At 32.3% G+C, this 15,991-nt stretch overlaps 1 protein-coding gene across 4 annotated transcripts in view; it reads right to left on the bottom strand.

Moving 5' to 3' along the window:
* The window catches only part of LOC139492157 (serine/threonine-protein phosphatase 6 regulatory ankyrin repeat subunit B-like), an 89,486-nt gene that overhangs the window by 33,521 nt on the left and 39,974 nt on the right, over window positions 1–15,991 (bottom strand). The gene's annotated exons all lie outside the window — the stretch shown is intronic.

Below are 15,991 nucleotides of genomic sequence, written 5' to 3'. Positions count from 1 at the left end.
ACAAATTGTGAAAAATTGTCATTAAAGGACAATAACCCCTTAAGGGGTCAATTGACAATTTTGGTCATATTAACTTATTTGTAGATCTGACTTTGCTGATCATTTTTGCTGTTTACAGTTTATCTTTATCTATAATAATATTCAAGATAATGACTAAAAACTGCAAAATTTCCTTAAAATTACCAGTTAAGTGGCAGCAACCCAACAATGGGTTCTTTGATTCATCTGAAAATTTAAGGGCTGATAGATCTTGACCTAATGAACATTTTTACCCCATGTCAGATTTGCTCTAAATGCTTTCGTTTTTGAGATATAAGCCAAAAACTGCATTTTACCCCCTGTTCTATTTTTAGCCATGGCGGCCATGTTTTTTTCACAAAATGGAAAATAAAACACAATCTTTATTCTAGATACCTTAAGGATCATTCAGCTAAAGTTTGGTTGTAATTGGTTCAGTAGTTTCAGAGGAGAAGATCTTTGAAATAGTTTACGACGACGACGACGGAAGGACGACGACGGTCGCCAAGTGATGGCAAAAGCTCACATTTCCTTTTAGGAAAGGTGAGCTAAACTAGAGGCTCTAAAGAGCCTGTGTCGCTCACCTTGGTCTATGTGCATATTAAACAAAGGACACAAATGGATTCATGACAAAATTGTATTTTGGTGATGGTGATGTGTTTGAAGTTCTTACTTTACTGAATGATTTTGCTTCTTACAATTATATCTATAATGAACTTTGCCCATTAGTAACAGAGAACTATATTTGGTAAAAATTTACATATATTTACCAAATTAATGAAAATTGTTAAAAATTGACTATAAAGGGCAATAACTCCTTAAGGGGTCAATTGACCATTTAGGTCATGTTGACTTATTTGTAGATCTTACTTTGCTGAACATTATTGCTGTTTACAGTTTATCGCTATCTATAATAGTATTCAAGATAACCAAAAACGGCAAAATTTCTTTAAAAATTACCAATTGGAGGGCAGCAACCCAACAACCAGTTGTCCAATTCATCTGAAAAATTCAGGGCAGATAGATATTGACTTGATTAACAATTTAACTTCTTGTCAGATTTGCTCTAGATGCTTTGAATTCATAGTTATAAGCCAAAAACTGCATTTTACCCCTATGTTCTATTTTTAGCCGTGGCGGCCATCTTGGTTGAATGGCCAGGTCATCGGACACATTTTTCAAACTAGATACCCCAAAGATGATTGTGGCCTAGTAGTTTCAGTGGAGATTTTGTAAAAGATTACTTAAGATTTATGAAAAATGGTTAAAGATTGACTATAAAGGGCAATAACTCCTAAAGGGGTCAACTGACCATTTTGGTCATGTTGACTTATTTGTAGATCTTACTTTGCTGAACATTATTGCTGTTTACAATTTATCTCTATCTATAATAATATTCAAGATAATAACCAAAAACAGCAAAATTTCCTCAAAATTACCAATTCAGGGGCAGCAACCCAACAACCGATTGACCGATTCATCTGAAAATTTCAGGGCAGATAGATCTTGACCTGATAAACATTTTTACCCCATGTCAGATTTCCTCAAAATGCTTTGGTTTTTGAGTTATAAGCCAAAAACTGCATTTTACCCCTATGTTCTATTTTTAGCGGTGGCGGCCATCTTGGTTGGTTGACCAGGTCACGCCACACATTTTTTAAACTAGATACCCCAAAGATGATTGTGGCCAAGTTTGGATTAATTTGGCCCAGTAGTTTCAGAGAAGATTTTTGTAAAAGATTAATTTAATTTATGAAAAATGGTTAAAATTGACTATAAAGGGCAATAACTCCTAAACGGGTCAACTGACCATTTTGGTCATGTTGACTTATTTGTAGATCTTACTTTGCTGAACATTATTGCTGTTTACAGTTTATCTCTATCTATAATAATATTCAAGATAATAACCAAAAACAGCAAAATTTCCTCAAAATTACCAATTCAGGGGCAGCAACCCAACAACCGATTGACTGATTCATCTGAAAATTTCAGGGCAGATAGATCTTGACCTGATAAACATTTTTATCCCGTCAGATTTCCTCAAAATGCTTTGGTTTTTGAGTTATAAGCCAAAAACTGCATTTTACCCCTTTGTTCTATTTTTAGCCGTGGCGGCCATCTTGGTTGGTTGACCAGGTCACGCCACACATTTTTTAAACTAGATACCCCAAAGATGATTGTGGCCAAGTTTGGATTAATTTGGCCCAGTAGTTTCAGAGGAGAAGATTTTTGTAAAAGATTACTTTAATTAACGAAAAATGGTTAAAAATTGACTATAAAGGGCAATAACTCCTAAACGGGTCAACTGACCATTTTGGTCATGTTGACTTATTTGTAGATCTTACTTTGCTGAACATTATTGCTGTTTACAGTTTATCTCTATCTATAATAATATTCAAGATAATAACCAAAAACAGCAAAATTTCCTCAAAATTACCAATTCAGGGGCAGCAACCCAACAACCGATTGACCGATTCATCTGAAAATTTCAGGGCAGATAGATCTTGACCTGATAAACATTTTTACCCCCATGTCAGATTTGCTCTAAATGCTTTGGTTTTTGAGTTATAAGCCAAAAACTGCATTTTACCCCTATGTTCTATTTTTAGCCGTGGCGGCCATCTTGGTTGGTTGACCGGGTCACGCCACACATTTTTTAAACTAGATACCCCAATGATGATTGTGGCCAAGTTTGGTTTGATTTGGCCCAGTAGTTTCAGAGGAGAAGATTTTTGTAAAAGTTAACGACGACGGACGACGACGACGGACGACGGACGACGGACGACGGACGACGGACGCCAAGTGATGAGAAAAGCTCACTTGGCCCTTCGGGCCAGGTGAGCTAAAAAGGGAGGTTCATGGAAGAGCCTATACAATGGCTCTACACTTATACACATCGGACATAGAAATTACCTTAATTGTCCTAATCAGAATCGTTATAATTGATGCAAGCTATACTTTATTGTAGTTTTAACATGAGTATGCATTGTATTCGTGCTATTTAGCCCTCAGTATCGCTCGGGCAAAAATAATCACGAATATAATGCCTACAAATGTTAAAACTACAATAAAGTATAGCTTAAACTTGCATAAATTATTTGTGATTGGTTTAACGACGTCACGTGGTGACCCCTATGAGACCGTAGGGGGTTAGTAAATTTCAAAGGGGGTTCATGACGCGTTGATGGTGACGTCATTTATTAATGTTGTTCTGTTTCATCGTTTACTTTTCAACAAAATGCAGCAGAAAAAGTCCAGCGTGCGATAAATTCTTTATACCGTTAACTACTGACCCCCTACGGATCCATAGAGGCCTCACCCCTATGGATTTTACTAACCCTCTATGGATCCGTAGGGGGTCAGTAGCGAACCATATAACTTATAATAGCATGTAAAGGTCGTTTGTGAATACAAATTAGACAACAAAGGATTTTAAAGACATAGCGAGATCAGAAAGACCCCCTTAAACATCAGCTAAGGAAAACCAAGCCTTATGCAGTTTGATCAGAAGAAAACCCTTTGCAAACAGCTTACAATCCTGAAAAAGACATACAAAAGACTTTAAACAAAAACTTCTCGAAACCGACTCATAGCTACTGATTATCGTGCGACATGATCGTTTCCAGGACCCTTGCTTCAAAACAGACATGAAGTGGCCCGTTTCCAATGGTACAGAGCTCGCCAAAGTTGAAATAAGCATCTTGAATGAAGATCCATTGGTCCAATGAAAGTCGGTTTATCTTTCTTGGCATGATCGTAACCAGAATTTGAACCATATCGAGCATATATGTTAAACAGTCGGAAAGCAAGCCCTTAGAAACGACCGTTGTTGCTACTTTCTTAAGACAACAATGGGACTGATATTAAAACCCGCCATTCCGAAATTGCGTTAATTTCACAGATTTTTCTTTTGGCGCCAATTTGGAAGTTTATCTTTTTTTTTCAGTTTCCTACTAGCCATTAGGGTCTGAAATAGATTGATTTCGATTTGTTAAGCATGGAGTTTATTATCAAAAGGAAAAAAAATCTCAAACATGTCAAATTGGCCGTGTTTTACAATCCCGTAATGCCGTTGATCGTCGTTTAAAATTATTTTCTTCTATTTTTCACAGATTAACAAAGACTTTATGTACTATACAAACAATTAATAATACGTATCTCAAAATTTTTAAAAATCATAAAGTATAACGTTCTATTACCCCTTGGGAAACCCCGTTTGAACTAAATTCCAAAAGAAAGACATTTTTTGACATTGTAGTTTTTCGGTCTTACACATCGATGGCATCTGAACACAGTCAATGTACACACATTTAGTATGTTTGTTTGAAAAAGTAATGGCGAGATCAGCTTGGAATATTTGACTGGATTAATTATTCTCTTTAAGTCAGTGAAATGTATGAGTTATAACTAAAACAAGGTAAGGAAATCTTATACTGTCTTTGCACAACCTTAACTGCTTTAGATGACTGACATAAAACACATTCGTTGTTTATAATAAAAAAATATTTTGTGATAAAGGAATCCTGCAAAAGTAAATAAGAAAGTATTGTCCTAAATTTCAACTTAGGCAGCCAACAATCATTTGATTTTCTGGTGGGGGTAGGGGGTGGTGGCTTTTGCTTGTTTTGAAGAAAAAAAGTTTAAATTGATTCCAATTTTTGGATAAAAAATAATTTGTTTTTGACCCTGAGAAAAAAAAATGTTTGTTTTACCCTCAGCTGCCATTAAATGAAATGCTAAAATTGAAAGAGAAGAATTGTTTTCAACTTGTCTGGAAAAAAATCCATAGTTCCCCTCTCCCTGAAAACAAATGGTTGCTGCCTTCAAACAATCTCTTTCAGAGTATCATTTTAATCAATCTTATTCAAAGCATTATCATACTGACATGAAGTGTGACTTAATTTTGACTTGTGATCTAAAACATAATTGTTGACTTAGCCCCCAGAAACCGCTCTGAAATACTTTTATATAAATGTAGAAATGCATAGTTTTTTTAATGTTATTATTATTTTTTTCAAATAGAAAAAGAAAAAATATTACTGAGTCTATTTTGTTCTTATTTATTTTCAAGTTCATGATTAGCACCATTTATATATTGGTTTAGTGTGTTATTTTTATAATTTGAGTCCATTCATTAGAACTATAACTTGCATGAAATCAATGAGACAACAGTATTGTTATATATATATATATATATATATATATATATATATATATATATATATATATATATATATATATATATATATATATATATATATATATATATATATATATATATATATATATATATTTAGTTTGTTCATACAAGGATTGCAAACTAATTTTCCTTTTATAAATTTAAAATAATGAAGATTTTACATTCAGAATACTTTCATTATGATCTCTTTTATGTTTAAATGAAAAAGGTAGGACCAACTTGCAAGTGTCAGTAATGAAAAGGAATTTCTGTTTTTTATCATTTTAATACTAGCTGTCTTGATCCATTATTCATGAATATTTAGACTACCCCTTGTATAAATTGAGTAGACATTTATTTCTGTGTGAAAATAATTTGGTTGCACCGGTACCAGTAAAAATACTTACCAAAACATGAGTATTAAATTAACTCTTGGAATATTAAATTAATTTTAAATTATTAACTCTATTATGGCACATAGGGACACATAGAGCCTATTTCACAGGGACTGAGTTCTGAAAAGTGATAACATGTGTTTCTCTATTTTTTGGCACATGTTTACAGTATCAAAATATATTTAATAAGATAATTTTTAATAATATCCACATGTAAATAACAGCATATGGTGCTTGATATAACAATAGTTTGTTCATGATAGTGTCAAACAAAGGGACGTAACTCGTGAATTACCGTCGGCCCCGCTTTGGCAGAAATATCGACACATCTAACTGGCACATTTGCGTATCTTAGCATATCAACTGGCACAAATTTGACATATCATAGTCCAAGTTATGTTACATATCATAATTTAAATTCAGCATAGCTTCCCGAGAAGTTAAGAAAGAAAATTACGATTTTAATTTTCTGTGACTATTTTTTTTCGTCAACACCTTGACTTTGAAGACACATTTTGAGAGAAAAAAATGAGTTTAATCCATAATTGAGTTGAGTTATATATTTCTTATATACTCAAGAATATTCACTTAAAAGGAAATTAGTTTTAATTCATGCAAAAAACTACAAATTACAAAAAACGAGCTTCACTTTTTTTGGTAAAAAAATGCCCATATATGGTAATCACATGACGTCCATTGTTGCTTTAAGAAATGGGGTCAAACCGGGGTCAGCTTTCCGACTGTAAAAGTTCAACCGGAACAAAGTGACTAGTTGAAAAGTTTCAACGGAACATATCAACTAGTTAGATTTAAGTTCCTTTTGGACAAATTAGTCAAAACCGGAACTAACAAACTAGCCCAAAAGTTCAAAGGGAACTTATCAACCAGTCACAAAGTTCCATTTGGAGAATTGATGCAAAGTAAAAGCGCAACATATTATATTTGAACCTTTCAAAGGGGAACCAAGATACTGATTACAAAAGTCAAAAGGAACTTATCAACTAGTCACAAAGTTCCTCTTAAGCAAATTAGTCAAAACCGGAACTAACAAACTAGCCCAAAAGTTCCTCCTCATGTGGGTACTTTTAAAAATATCAATTGCAGATTAATGTATAACAATAAATTAGAACTTATTGCATTATGAAGGCAACATTTTGACTGAATTAACTAGTTGTTCTGTTCCACTAGAACTATTCAACAAGCTACATTGTTCCGGGACTTTTCAGCTAGCTACTTTTTACCCGAACTTTTAGACTGCACTCGGAATAAAACAACTGGTTGGAAAGTTCCATCGGACGAAATAACTAGTTGAAAAGTTTCACCGGAACAAAGTAACTGATGGAACATAGTGGCTGTTACACTTACACAAAAGTGATGGTCCTGAAACTACAAAATTGCTTGTTTTTTTGGCCCCTAATTTCTAAAACATTTAGGTACCACAACTCGAAAAATCAATCCCAACCTTCCCTTTGTGGTATTGAACCTTCTGGTAAAATTTCATAGAGATCCATTCACTTTAACTAAAGTTATTGTCCGGAAACCAAAGTGTCTTCGGATGAGGACAATGACGACGACGCAAAACATCATAATTTTTTTTGTGGTCGTATAAAAAAATATTTATCATTTCTATCTAAATCAATGTGATGCAGTTGTCTCATATCTTCCAGGCTTACCTCAGATATGATACATTTTACATTCAACCATGTATTACACTTCAAGAGTATTCACATGTATGTAAACAGACATAATCATAATCAACTATGTGGTTAACCGATAAAATAGCGGCTAACCGACATAAAAGTAGCGGTTAACCGATAAAAATATCTATTAACCGATAAAAGTACCGGTTAATCGATAAAAAATACCTTTTGAACCAAATGGTACACCATAATCAACTTCGACATATGATAAACAGGATTGAATCTTAGATGAATTGTTCAAAAAGTTGAGGATTTATTTAGAATTCCATTTTAGAAATGCATTTCACTTCTTAAAAATTGTTCGCATTTTGACAGTTTACTATTAAGCTTATTATAAGACGAGATCCACATCCTTTACAGCAGCACTGCTTCATGTCTGACCATCAGACTGTAGGATTAATTGACTGTTGAATTATTGGACAGGGCAGACTATCAGACTACTTGACTGGCAGACTGTCAAACTGTTAGACTACCATGACTACTGAACTGTGGGAACATTGAATGCTCGCGGATTTTCAACATGCTTTAAAATATAAAACACAAAATGGTTGACATGAGAGTCTTGGAAAGTAGAAAGAACGTCAGGCCAACCCTATTGTCTCTTCTCAACAGGGAGGGCTTATAGCCATGTCAATGATGTGTTGCTCCTTTATGTAATGATTCAGCTGTCACTTTTTCAGCAAATAAAGTTCCATAACTCGATCCTCAATCAGTCAAGGGACTTACTTAAATGAGTAGTTTTCTAAATCATTGATTCAAGTAACATATGTATATCCACAAATGTTGGAAGTAAGAGTTGTCTTTCTTTAATAATTTAAGTAGTACAAACAAATCACTAGACTAAGTGATTTAATTTTATTGTAGCTTTGAATATATAATACTAATGATCCAGGGACTAATTATGTTGCTAAAATTATCAGAACCAATATCTGTATTGATAGGATGATCCGGTCATGTCAGGTGAGGACCTTGTACTGAATCTGGGATAATGACATGAAAATCACATGTTTAAGTATCATACCTCTATTTTCTTCCAAAAAACATTTTCTTTTTAAGTGTCAATTAATTAATAACTCCCACTAATTTCAACACCCCCAAGGCCTGAACAGTGAAATTTTGATCGTGAATAGTAAAATTTTATTTTATAATCTGTAAGATGAAACCTTGAATTTTATAGGGTAAATACTCCAACTGCTGGAAAAAATCTGTTAAGAAAGGAACAGTTCATTATAATTTTACAAATATAGTTTAGTATGACGTCCATTATCACTGTACTAGAATACATATTTTTAGGGGCCAGATGAAGGACACCTACGGGTGCGGGAATTCTCGCTACATTGAAGACCCATTGGTGGCCTTCGGCTGTTGTCTGCTCTAAGGTCGGGTTGTTGTCGCTTTGACACATTCCCCATTTCCTTTCTCAATTTTAGTTCATTATGTAAAGCCTTTATCATACATGTAGCATTTTTTCAACAAAAATTTAATCATAAACAGCTGAATCATGTTGCATCAAAGGCATAAACCTTGCTACTTAAAAAATGTAAAAGAAGCAAAAGTTTCATTTTGATTTCAATTTTACTAATGATAAGATATTATCTAATATTTAGTCTATGTGTTGAAAATTTTGGTAAACTCTACAAAATTTTGATAAAATTTCAGTTTGCTTAATATTCCAATAGTCCCCTGACTGTCAATGTCATATCAGAAATGTATCGAAAAACTAAAGGGATTTTATTTTAATAGATATAACCAGTCAACAAAGTTTAAGGAAAACTGTTTAAAGCATTATTGAGTAATTGTCTGAAAACTAGAAAATTTCCCCTAACAAATCTATAACAAGAACCTGTCAGAGTGACAGCAAACTAGATTTTCTAACACTTATTTGTGTCCTTGCATTTTTCAATATCATTATGACCATAAGTCCTGAATAGTAAAAGTGATAATATATTACAAAATTTGAAAAGCTTTGATTGAACAGTCCATGAATTAAATCAAGGGCACGACGAAACACCATTTTTCAATCTTAAGAACCATATAACTCCTGAAAAGTCAAAATCATCAATATCCAATTCCATCTCCATCACTAACAACATATTAAAACTTTAAATGCTTTCGTTAAAAGGTTCATGTAAGTTACAGCATGGACACAACAGTAAACACAGTTTTTTCAATTTTTCAAGAACGGCCATAACCTGAACGGTGAAAGTGAAAATCATCAATATTTAACTGACCGCCGTTTTGTCATCAGTAACAACATATTACAGTTTGAAAAGCTTAGATTAAACGATTCATGAGCTGCAGTACATAAGTCTGGAAACCATTTTTCAATCTTTTTAGAATCATAACTTGTGAATGGTTAAAGTGAAAATAGCCAATATTAAACTTGACCTCCACTTTGTCATGATGAATCAGTAAAAGCATTTTTAAATTAGAGAAGCTTTGGTTGAACTGCTCTTGATCATGAGTTAATGCACAGACTTTGTTTGGCAGTCACCTACCTAGATGCTGATTTGCGGAAATCCCTACCTACATCCCAAAATCAATATACTATTTTTACTTTGCAAAATCTGGTTCAAAATCCAAAAAGAACTTACGTCAATAGACAAATGATAGATATAACCCATTCAGCAAAATTTCATGAAAATTGGTTAAAGCTTTTTTGAGCCATTATCCAACATATCGATGACAGGCTGTCAGATTGACAACAGTATAGCATTATAATCCGTAAACAGAACTTAAAAGCTTGGAACAGCCACATTGCAGCTGTTTCATTTATTTTACTCAGACACTCATAAGAAAATGAAAATGAGAATGAAGCTGTGTCAAGAAATAAATGGATTTATTATACCTCAGTATGTTTTTTCTACATAAATAAATGGGGAATGTGTCCATAGCCATAGGGACACAGATGATGCCGCCGCTAGCATATAACGTTATAAAAGGACATAAATCAAGAACTGTAATAGTGAAGCTGCCAAAATTTAAACTTCAACGGAGTTTAGTGGTAATACTTAGCATTATATATATATTTGATTAAATTTAGTTCAGAAAAACTTGAGTTCAGAGAACAAAAACAAAAATATTCAGCAATTTTTTCATTTTTAAAGGGGCATAACTCGTAGAATGGTAATCAAAGTGCTTGTAAGCAATGAATGGTAAAGGGTGCAATCAACAGTTTTTTTCTATGACGTCACATTTTGAGGGACCATGCATGAGTGACCCTTAGTGTGGACTGATTAATAAAGATACTTGTATAAAACTAGATATCACTGGAATCAGAATGTTCTCTAGTTTATAATGAAATAAAAATAATGTGTACTTTTAATATATTAAAAATATTCCATCCAATGAACATGGGGGAAAAAAAGGTCTAATTTGAACATAAAAAACTTGAAACCAAGTCATGTGCATACCCATGAAGACATGATCCATGCACATTTTACATAATCAAAACTGTATGAAATTTGTAGGTTTTTACCTAGCCTTTCAAAAAAATCTTGTTTCAGGGTTCTGTCTCCTGCTCTGAAAAGAGCTACAGTGGCTGTAAATAAGTTTTCAATTTTCACTGCCAAAAAAAACAGGATGTTTACAGTGTTGTCTCCCCTCAAAACATGTAAAATTAACATTAATTTTTTTAATTATTTTTATCATTCAACCTGTTTTAATTGATAGCTAATTAACTAATTTTTACAATCAAATACAAAAACCCATGTTACTTTTTCACCAATTGAGAAAATAAACAGGGGTTTCCCTCCATGTTTATTTTTAGTCGGGAATAACCAGCCCTAGTTTTTTATAAGAAACTGTTTATAGCACCCAAAGGTTGCTTTAATTTATCAGTTGGTAGTAAAATTGAATATGGCAATGTATAAAGCATAGATTGTAGTTGATTCAACTATAATCATGGACAAAGGAAGAAACAATTTAATTTTATTTTATTTAAGGAGGCTCAAGGGTATAAAATAGTTATCAAAAGTACCAGGATTATAATTTTATACGCCAGACGATAAAAATTTCAGAAAAAATTAAACATATTTTTTTTTCATTACAAATTTTATTTTTCCATTTTTAAAGGGGCATTACTCATAGAATGGTAATCAATGTGCTTGTAAGAACTGAATGGTAAAGATTGCTTTAATTTATCAGTTGGTAGTAAAATTGAATATGGCATTGTATAAATTAGCATTGGTTTTAGTTGATTCAACTACCATTCAGGACAAAGAAGGATAACTCCAATTTTCAAAGAAGATTTTAACCAGATGCTCCGCAGGGCGTAGCTTTATACGACCGCAGAGGTTGAACCCTGAACGGTTGGGGCAAGTATGGACACAACATTCAAGCTGGATTCAGCTCTAAATTTGGATTGTGATTAAATAGTTGACACAGCATAGGTTTCTGACACAGAATGAATGTGTTCTAATGAACTTAAAATTTTTGTTTTCTCTTACAGCAATTCACTATGCTGTTGAATATTAATCCTCTCAAAAAAATGTTTGAAGAAATTTTCTTTTTTATTTATGAAATTTCAAATGAGAAAAATTGAACCCAATTTTTTTAATCACATCCCCCTTTCCCTTATTCCAAAACTAATCTCAATTAAAATTTCTAATGGAGTTTGCAACAATAACTACTCATTTAAATACATCATAAAATATTAAGATGTAAAAAAACTGCTTGTTATCACTGAATGGTAAAGATTATTTTAATTTATCAGTTGGTAGTAAAAAGTGAATATACATTGTATATTGTATATAACAAAGATTTAAGTTGATTCTGGACAAAGAAAGATAACTCCAATTAAAAAAAAATCTTGCTATTGCACAATATTTTGCAATTAGATATTTCTTGCTTACTATTCTGGACAAAGAAAGATAACTCTAATTAAAAAAAAATTTGCTATTTCACAATATTGTGCAATTAGATATTTCTTGCCATTGCGCAATACTGTGCAATTGAAAAGACTTGCTATTGCACAATACTTAATATAATAATTTTAGATCCTGATTTGGACCAACTTGAAAACTGGGCCCATAATAAAAAAATCTAAGTACATTTTTGGATTCAGCATATCAAAGAACCCCAAGATTTCAATTTTTGTTAAAATCAGACTAAGTTTAATTTTGGACCCTTTGGACTTTAGTGTAGACCAATTTGAAAACAGGACCAAAAATGAAGAATCTACATACACAGTTAGATTTGGTATATCAAAGAACCCCATTTATTCAATTTTTGATGAAATCAAACAAAGTTTAATTTTGGACCCCGATTTGGACCAACTTGAAAACTGGGCCAATAATCAAGAATCTAAGTACATTTTTAGATTCAGCATATCAAAGAACCTAACTGATTCATTTTTTGTCAAAATCAAACTAAGTTTAATTTTGGACCCTTTGGACCTTAATGTAGACCAATTTGAAAACGGGACCAAAAGTTAAGAATCTACATACACAGTCATGACAGTTAGATTCGGCATATCAAAGAACCCCAATTATTCAATTTTGATGAAATCAAACAAAGTTTAATTTTGGACCCTTTGGGCCCCTTATTATGTTGGGACCAAAACTCCCAAAATCAATACCAACCTTCCTTTTATGGTCATAAACCTTGTGTTTAAATTTCATAGATTTCTATTTACTTATACTAACGTTATGGTGCGAAAACCAAGAAAAATGCTTATTTGGGTCCCTTTTTGGCCCCTGATTCCTAAACTGTTGGGACCTAAACTCCCAAAATCAATACCAACCTTCCTTTTGTAGTCATTAACATTGTGTTTAAATTTCATTGATTTCTATTTACTTAAACTAAAGTTATTGTGCGAAAACCAAGAATAATGCTTATTTGGGCCCTTTTTTGGCCCCTAATTCCTAAACTGTTGAAACCAAAACTCCCAAAATCAATCCCAACCGTCCTTTGTGGTCATAAACCTTGTGTCAAAATTTCATAGATTTCTATTAACTTAAACTAAAGTTATAGTGCGAAAACCAAGAAAATGCTTATTTGGGCCCTTTTTGGCCCCTAATTCCTAAAATGTTGGGACCAAAACTCCCAAAATCAATACCAACCTTCCTTTTGTGGTCATAAACCTTGTGTTAAAATTTCATAGATTTCCATTCACTTTTACTAAAGTTAGAGTGCGAAAACTAAAAGTATTCGGACGACGACGACGACGCCAACGTGATAGCAATATACGACGAAAAAATTTTCAAATTTTGCGGTCGTATAAAAAGCATAGATTGTAGTACAACTATAATCATGGACAAAGGAAGAAACTCCAATTTAATTTTATTTTATTTAAGGAGGCTCGAGGGTATAAAAATTTCAGGAAAAAAAAATATTTCATTACAAAATTTATTTTTTATACTTTATTAGTTGTTACTTTATCATATGGCACAAAAATCATTCAAAAAAATCAATTCGTTTTGGCTCCAGATGACTTTAAAAATGTATATATCATTGAACAAGCTCCAAATTATCTCCCTTTGGTGCAAAAATGCCATTTTTAATTAAAATTGAAATATCTTTTATAACTCATTGGTGACCTATATTTTTTTATTATTATTTTCAAATAAGCTGTACTTAAACTAAACTATTGTAAATAGTTTTCATTAGACAATAATGACGTCATTAACGATTCAGCTTGGATTTTGTGTGCTTAGTAACGTCAAACTCTATTATCGTAAAAAGTTTAATATGTTTGTTTCGATAGAAATTTCATTTACAAGATGCAATTATAAAAGAGAAAGAAAATCATTGCAACCTTTAAAAAAATCTAAAATATAGTACTTGATTTATAATATGGGTCTGTCGTCGTCATCTAAACCTGTATTTGCATGTGGTGTTCTTTAGATAGAATTTATTATATGCACAGAAAGTTTAACACAAGTATTCCAAGTCTTGATTGCAATTAATGAAATATTTTCAAATACAAAATGTACAACATGGACTATAAAAAACAAACGTATAGTTCATCTTGTGCATGTCAAGTTAATATGTGACATTTTTCTTTTCTTTCATATGATTTATGTACACTTTTAGAAAGTAAGTTTGCTTGGTATAATAAACACTTAATGATTGTGATGTTCAGTATAATAAAACACCTAATGACTGGTTGTGTGGGTAATAGTTTAGATTGTTGTCCCTTTGCATACCAACTATTGCCTTCTGCTTTCGCCTCGAGCAATAGATAGTATCTCAGGGACAGCAAACTTGCTATTACCCTCACACCCAGTCAATAGGTGTATAAAAGTTTACAATTTACATTTATTTACATTTATTTTTGGCAACAAGGCGGAAATGTTCTTTGTATCTGTCATATTTTCTTCAAAATCAAAGAAATGTATTTTACCCCTATTTTCTATTTTAGCCATAGTGGCCATGTTTCTTGACATACAAAAAAAAATCAAATATAAAATTTATACTAGATACTCTGAAACTCATTCAGCCCAAGTTTGGCTGCAATTGATTCAGCAGTTTCAAAGGAGAAGATTTTTTTAAAGTAAGCAAACTAAAATGAACAAATTGTGAAAAATTGGTTTTAAAGAGCAATAACTTCTTAAAAGAGGGACGAAAAATGTCAGAGTCAAACTCATAAATCGAAAATTAAACTGACAATGTCATGGCTAAAAATGAAAAAGACAAACAATAGAACAAATGACACAACATCATAAAACTAAAGAATAAGTAACACAAACCTCAAGGTCATTAAGGCGACAATTGACAATTTTGGTCATATGAACTTATTTGTAGATCTTACTTTGCTGAACAATTTTGCAGTTTACAGTTTATCTTGATCATTAATAATATTCAAGATAACCAAAATCTGCAAAATTTCCTTAAAATTACCAATTTAGTGGGAGCAATCAAAAAATGGGTTGTAGATTCATCTGAAAATTTCAGAGCTGACAGAGCTTGGCCTAATACCTCTCATCAGATTATCTCTAAATGCTTTGTTTTTTGAGATATTAAGCCAAAAATTGCATTTTACCCCTAAATTCTATTTTTAGCCATGGCAGCCATGTTTTTGGAGGAAACAGTAAATAAAACACAAGCTTTATTCGAGATACCCTAAGGATCATTCAGTCTAAGTTTGGTAGGAATTGGTTCAGTAGTTTCAGAGGAGAAGATGTAAGAAATAGTTTACACCAGACGGACGCTGACAGATGCCAAAGTGATAGTTGTTATCTAAAAAGGCAGAGGTTAGGTAAACAAATCTTGTTCACCAGCTGGGCTATAACGGTTGAAATTATAGGTAGCTACAGTGTTCTCCCCAGAAATTTTGGATAGCATCACATTTTGCGTTAAAAAAATAACTGTATTTTTTTTAATGTCGTTTGTCGCGTCACGTAGATACTCTATTTCCTTTATATGTTTTAGTTTAGATTGTTCAATTCATAACTGAGAATACAATAAAACTATAACCACAAAAACAGTTGTTTCAGTTTATGTTTTCTTTATTCATTTATAGTTACAGAATTATTTTTTTCCTCTTGTGCCAAATAAAAATAAATATGTGGTTTCAGTTACCCAACAATAAGTCAAATGAATAAATGGTTCATTATAGATCAACCTGTTTATATACAAAACTAAATATCTAGTACACACAATTAACTATTTTTTAAATTATATCAAGTAAAGATAAAGTAGCAAAAGTAGCAAAAAGAAATCAATTTAAAAACTTTTTTTTATCATGTTTATGAAAT

Source organism: Mytilus edulis, chromosome 10 (genome assembly GCF_963676685.1).
Source record: "Mytilus edulis chromosome 10, xbMytEdul2.2, whole genome shotgun sequence".
NCBI lineage: Eukaryota > Metazoa > Mollusca > Bivalvia > Mytilida > Mytilidae > Mytilus > Mytilus edulis.
This window is presented reverse-complemented; position numbering and strand designations above follow the sequence as displayed.